This window comes from Schistocerca serialis, unplaced genomic scaffold, assembly GCF_023864345.2.
Source record: "Schistocerca serialis cubense isolate TAMUIC-IGC-003099 unplaced genomic scaffold, iqSchSeri2.2 HiC_scaffold_1196, whole genome shotgun sequence".
Lineage (NCBI taxonomy): Eukaryota > Metazoa > Arthropoda > Insecta > Orthoptera > Acrididae > Schistocerca > Schistocerca serialis.
The window spans coordinates 465,001-470,000 of NW_026047399.1; the positions used below are offsets into that span (position 1 = coordinate 465,001).

Consider the following 5,000-nt stretch of genomic DNA (forward strand, 5'->3'; position numbering starts at 1 on the left):
CCGGTGGAAGCTGCCGAGACGAGTAACTACATAGCGGGCTCGCCGTGTCACTAATGTACAGAGATACAACAGTTTCGACTGGAACCGGATTAAACGTATACACGGCGCTGATTAGTAATAGATAGAGCCATCAGAATACAGATAATGTATACAACTGTCCGTATACATGCTTAAAGACTCTGCTCACAATCACAACCACACGTCAGCCACACACCCTTTTCACGCACTACTCTCTGCCTGTAACACGCACACAGACAATATGTAAGCACCAGCATGGAACAACACCCAGTGCATCCCCTCCGCCACATTAGACAATCCACACTGTCATAACCAGACTGGGAGGTCCACTCAGAAAACAGAATATCCCACCCACCCGACAACCACCATTGCTCAGCCAAGCCACCAACACCCACACATGTCCTACACAGGGGTGCACCCAACATCACAATACTGCCTCCTCTCACAGCACACAAACAATGGCAGGAATGAAAGACACAGGTCTGCCACAAGCATGGAATGAGAGCGCCGCCTGTCATGAGCCAAAGGTGCATCCTGACGTGGCAAATCAGATGATGCTGCAGGCATCCACTTACTATAATCACAATCAACAAACCGGCCGCCCCGCCCCCCCATTAAACCTTTCCTTACAACAATGTGTACCTTAACCTAACCTATATCGTACCGTAACCTAACCTATATCGTACCGTAACCTAACCTACGTCGTACCTTAACCTAACCTACGTCGTACCTTAACCTAACCTACGTCGTACCTTAACCTAACCTACGTCGTACCTTAACCTAACCTACGTCGTACCTTAACCTAACCTACGTCGTACCTTAACCTAACCTACGTCGTACCTTAACCTAACCTACGTCGTACCTTAACCTAACCTACGTCGTACCTTAACCTAACCTACGTCGTACCTTAACCTAACCTACGTCGTACCTTAACCTAACCTACGTCGTACCTTAACCTAACCTACGTCGTACCTTAGCCTAACCTACGTCGTACCTTAGCCTAACCTACGTCGTACCTTAACCTAACCTACGGCGTACCTTAACCTAACCTACGTCGTACCTTAACCTAACCTACGTCGTACCTTAACCTAACCTACGTCGTACCTTAACCTAACCTATGTCGTACCTTAACCTAACCTATGTCGTACCTTAACCTAACCTATGTCGTACCTTAACCTAACCTATGTCGTACCTTAACCTAACCTGTGTCGTACCTTAACCTAACCTGTGTCGTACCTTAACCTAACCTGTGTCGTACCTTAACCTAACCTGTGTCGTACCTTAACCTAACCTGTGTCGTACCTTAACCTAACCTGTGTCGTACCTTAACCTAACCTGTGTCGTGCCTTAACCTAACCTGTATTGCGCCTTAACCTAACCTGTATTGCGCCTTAACCTAACCTGTATTGCGCCTTAACCTAACCTGTATTGCGCCTTAACCTAACCTGTATTGCGCCTTAACCTAACCTGTATTGCGCCTTAACCTAACCTGTATTGCGCCTTAACCTAACCTGTATTGCGCCTTAACCTAACCTGTATTGCGCCTTAACGTAACCTGTATTGCGCCTTAACGTAACCTATATTGCGCGTTAACGTAACCTATATTGCGCCTTAACCTAACCTATATTGCGCCTTAACCTAACCTATATTGCGCCTTAACGTAACCTATATTGCGCCTTAACGTAACCTATATTGCGCCTTAACGTAACCTATATTGCGCCTTAACGTAACCTATATTGCGCCTTAACGTAACCTATATTGCGCCTTAACGTAACCTATATTGCGCCTTAACGTAACCTATATTGCGCCTTAACATAACCTATATTGCGCCTTAACCTAACCCACATTGCGCCTTAACGTAACCTATATTGCGCCTTAACGTAACCTATATTGCGCCTTAACGTAACCCACATTGCCCCTTAACGTAACCCACATTGCGCCGTAACGTAACCCAACACACGTTGGGCTTTAACCCAACACACGTTGGGCCTTAACCCAACACACGTTGGGCCTTAACCCAACACACGTTGGGCCTTAACCCAACACACGTTGGGCCTTAACCCAACACACGTTGGGCCTTAACCCAACACACGTTGGGCCTTAACCCAACACACGTTGGGCCTTAACCCAACACACGTTGGGCCTTAACCCAACACACGTTGGGCCTTAACCCAACACACGTTGGGCCTTAACCCAACACACGTTGGGCCTTAACCTGCTCTGTAATTGTCATACGACGCGTTAAATTAGTGTAGTGTTGCCTAACTGCAACCCCCGCAATATAGTTTGCTACTCGCACTGCCCGGTCCCCAGTGTATCGCTTCATGTTAAACACCTTGCAGCTATACACTGTAATGTGGATGGCAGCAGGACGTACATGCTCAATGCCCTTTGCAGTTGTTCATTGGCATTTGCAGTTGTTCATTGGCATTTGCAGTTGTTCATTGGCATTCGCATGGCGAAGCACTTAGCCTACGCTGTGGTACGGCCTGTGTCAACTGTCCGCTGATGTTGTACGTCCAAATCACACACTGTACTGCACATTGGTCCTCATGTACTGAATGATACATCGTGGTACATGTGACCGTACAACGACTGCGCCAACAACGGCGAACCATGCGGTCCAAATGTTGTGCACTCAGCTACGTGTCGTCTCCCTATAAGAGCTGGATTGCAGTGTGGTATGCCCTGGATGGCGATCAGCATGAGCCGTCTGTTGATGTAGTGGCGCGTGTTGTCAGACGTAGTCGTCTCCTCTCACACACCGTGATAGCATGGTGCACTGCGTTCCACATCTGCGACATGCGACAGAGGCCGGTTGACAGTCGTTCGCGCAATGGACATCGCATACGTACGGGGGCCACCTTCCACGTGTTCGCGAAGCGTGCACATGTTGTTGCGTGTATGTGGGCAGACATAGTGTGTCGTGACACCTGACACAGGCATGCAACAATCGTTGAATTTGCAAATGGCGATGGACGCCTACGTTTGCTGGTGACGTTACGCAAATGAACAACTGGTAAACCGTTGTGGTGCGGTTGTTCTCGCTAGAGGTGAATCAGTGATGGCGACGATCGGTTGAGCTACCAACCGGTTGTTCCAGCGATACCCACCATGCCCACGAACGTGAATGGCATCTGGGTGTGAAGCGATACGCGGCGGTGGCTGGGTGGGACCGTCCCCGGCCGGTGAGGGGGGGCCTCCCGGCGTGCTGGCCGCGCGGTGCGTGGGCGCACGCGCTACAGCCGGCTGGTGGGGGCGGCCAGTGGCAGGCGCGCCGGCCGACGGAGGCGGCAGGCGGCGCAGCTGCGCGCCGGCGCACCCTGCACGCGGCGCCGTGCGGCCAAAGTAGGTCCTCGCGGGCCCGGTGCGAAGCGCGGTGGACATCTGCAGTGTGCTGGTCCGATTGAGGACTGTGTGCGCTGAGGATGCGCCGCCGCCCGGCGCTCGGCGCCGCGACGCCGTCTGCTGCTCGGTCGCCTCTGCGGTTCTCGCAGGTGGTTTGTATCGCAGCTGTGCGGACGTGTTGGCGCGTGCGCTGTGCTGGGAGAGTTCGCTTCGGCACCCAAGTGGGGCTTTTGTCCTTCTGTGGCGCTGGCGTTGGAGCTGCCGGTCACCGTAGGTGGCGCGTGTTGTCTCCCGCCGGCAATGCCACGACAGCACGCTCCCGGGCCTCTGTCGGCAGCGGCAAGCTCAGTTGGGAGCACGGGTGGTCGCACCTAAAGCGTCTACTCGCCAAACTCCGGGCGATTGCGCCTCTCTCGAACCCGACCAAGTACTTAGGACGGCGCTGCGCGCCGCCGGGACCTGAGAGGGTTTCGAGGTGTATGGTGCAGGGGAGCTCAGCCTCCTCCTGTTTGCAGAATAATTGAGCGGACGCTTGCGTGTTCGCGCGGGCCCCCGGGACACACTCCCGGGCGGCCGGCTGCTCAGCTCTAGTTGACGCAGCTCCCTGGTTGATCCTGCCAGTAGTCATATGCTTGTCTCAAAGATTAAGCCATGCATGTCTCAGTACAAGCCGCATTAAGGTGAAACCGCGAATGGCTCATTAAATCAGTTATGGTTCCTTAGATCGTACCCACGTTACTTGGATAACTGTGGTAATTCTAGAGCTAATACATGCAAACAGAGTCCCGACCAGAGATGGAAGGGACGCTTTTATTAGATCAAAACCAATCGGTCGGCTCGTCCGGTCCTTTTGCCTTGGTGACTCTGAATAACTTTGGGCTGATCGCACGGTCCTCGTACCGGCGACGCATCTTTCAAATGTCTGCCTTATCAACTGTCGATGGTAGGTTCTGCGCCTACCATGGTTGTAACGGGTAACGGGGAATCAGGGTTCGATTCCGGAGAGGGAGCCTGAGAAACGGCTACCACATCCAAGGAAGGCAGCAGGCGCGCAAATTACCCACTCCCGGCACGGGGAGGTAGTGACGAAAAATAACGATACGGGACTCATCCGAGGCCCCGTAATCGGAATGAGTACACTTTAAATCCTTTAACGAGTATCTATTGGAGGGCAAGTCTGGTGCCAGCAGCCGCGGTAATTCCAGCTCCAATAGCGTATATTAAAGTTGTTGCGGTTAAAAAGCTCGTAGTTGGATTTGTGTCCCACGCTGTTGGTTCACCGCCCGTCGGTGTTTAACTGGCATGTATCGTGGGACGTCCTGCCGGTGGGGCGAGCTGAAGGCGTGCGACGCGCCTCGTGCGTGCTCGTGCGTCCCGAGGCGGACCCCGTTGCAATCCTACCAGGGTGCTCTTGAGTGAGTGTCTCGGTGGGCCGGCACGTTTACTTTGAACAAATTAGAGTGCTTAAAGCAGGCAAGCCCGCCTGAATACTGTGTGCATGGAATAATGGAATAGGACCTCGGTTCTATTTTGTTGGTTTTCGGAACCCGAGGTAATGATTAATAGGGACAGGCGGGGGCATTCGTATTGCGACGTTAGAGGTGAAATTCTTGGATCGTCGCAAGACGAACAGA

At 52.6% G+C, this 5,000-nt stretch overlaps 1 non-coding gene across 1 annotated transcript in view; it reads left to right on the forward strand.

Annotated features, from left to right (window-relative positions):
- Positions 1 to 3,967: 3,967 nt before the first annotated feature.
- The window catches only part of LOC126434988 (small subunit ribosomal RNA), a 1,910-nt gene continuing 877 nt past the window's right edge, over positions 3,968 to 5,000 (forward strand). The window contains exon 1 of the ribosomal RNA XR_007579644.1: positions 3,968 to 5,000. This exon is cut by the window's right edge and continues 877 nt beyond it. This is a non-coding gene — a ribosomal RNA (small subunit ribosomal RNA).